Genomic DNA, 1,712 nt, shown 5'->3' with positions numbered 1-1,712 from the left:
GAGAGAGAGAGAGAGAGAGAGAGAGAGAGAGAGAGAGAGAGAGAGAGAGACGGTATAAAAAGAACTGGAGAAAAGAGCAAAAGCAGCGCAACGGTAATTAGGAAATTAGGGGTCGCGGCTAAATATGCGCGTCGACAATCATCCGCGAAATGTCCTCCACAGCCATCCACGAGCAAACCGACCGCGGGAGCCCCCCTTCAACTCCTCCTCCCCTTCACCTCTTACTCCCCCCTCGTCTTCTTGCACTCGCTGAACGGCGCGCGCGCGCGCGCGCTCTTTTCCTCTGTGCTGCCTACTTTGCTTGCTTTTGACATAATGCCTCGAGTACTTGTGGCCGCTTGTGTTAGTGTGCTTGTGTGTGTGTGTGTGTGTGTGTGTGTGTGTGTGTGTGACACGCGTGTGCAGGGGCAACTCACAGGACCATGCTTACCCTGTACAGCCTCAAGTAGAGAGCAGTGGCGGGCGGGTGGTTATGTGGATGGATGGATGGATGGATGGATGGATGGATGGATGGATGGATGAATGGATGGATGGATGGATGGATGGATGGATGGATGGATGGATGGGAGGGTGGATGGATGGATTAAAAACACAAAGGTGGTAAGTCGTGCCCATAGAGAAATTACTATATGGTCGTGCCTTATTTCCAGGGGTGCTGAAGGAATTTTCAGTTTAGTCCCTAGGCTGGTCCACAGAGCCCTTCCTTTAGTTTGCTTTGTACTGTACCGCACGCATGCAGGCGTGCGGGCAGGCTTGCCGCCCTACCGTCGCTCACAGCGGTGCCGTACGGCCCCGTGTGAGTATGCAACCCGCCCGCACGCCTGCATCCGGTACAGTATATGCAAAATAAAGAAATGGGTCTGTGGACCACCCTGTAGAGGCAATGTTTACCATGACGACGACAGTGGAAAAACAAAGGTGCTACCTAATGCATTTTAAAGGCGGTGTCCCTTCAAATAGTGTCTGGTACTCAAACAACAGACAGGAGAGATAAAGGTAATGGCAGGGTGGGGAATTTGAATTCGGTGGCGTCATCCTCCTGCCTGTGTGGAACCCGGCGGTGTGGAAAACGGATGGACAACCATTAGGAAACACGCAAGTGCAAAGACGAAAAGTTGTAAAATGGTGCATCGTTACAAGCAGCCAAGCAGCCAGCCTGGCCGGGCATGCTGGAAAAGGAAGAGTTGAGGAAGTGAGGTCTTTGTCGAAGAACTTTTGGGAAGAGTCATGGAAAAGCAGGATATCCTCGAGGATACTATACTCAACACCCTAGAATACTGTCACATCTCCGTTTGAAAAGCACGCAGTTTTTAACCAGAACTATAGTCCAGTAAAATGTCCCTTCCCTGTAAGTCACAGCGCACCGCTCGCGTGCTAAGCTCGCGGGGCCCCGCTGCTCTGCAATGCGTCTGAAAGGGAGTAAAGCCGGTCCCCGTTCCTTCCATGGATCATAATAGAATGTGATTGTGTGTTTGGTTTCGTCCGGCTGATTGTTGTTGATTGTACACCTCTCTCTCTCTCTCTCTCTCTCTCTCTCTCTCTCTCTCTCTCTCTCTCTCTTCCCCCTCTCTTCGCGTCTCTGATGTCCCTCATCCCCCCCACCCCCTTGCCGCACTCCCACTCGCCTTTCACCAACTGCTCCGCCCCACTCCGCCCTCTTGGGACTCTTTTCTTCAACTTTGTTGCGGCGTTGTTGTCCGCCCCGCCCCGCC

The sequence above is a fragment of the Frankliniella occidentalis genome, unplaced genomic scaffold (genome assembly GCF_000697945.3).
Source record: "Frankliniella occidentalis isolate FOCC.00 unplaced genomic scaffold, Focc_3.1 Scaffold166, whole genome shotgun sequence".
Classification (NCBI taxonomy): Eukaryota; Metazoa; Arthropoda; class Insecta; order Thysanoptera; family Thripidae; genus Frankliniella; species Frankliniella occidentalis.
The sequence above is the reverse complement of the archived record's forward strand: the minus strand, read 5'-3'. Positions refer to the sequence as shown.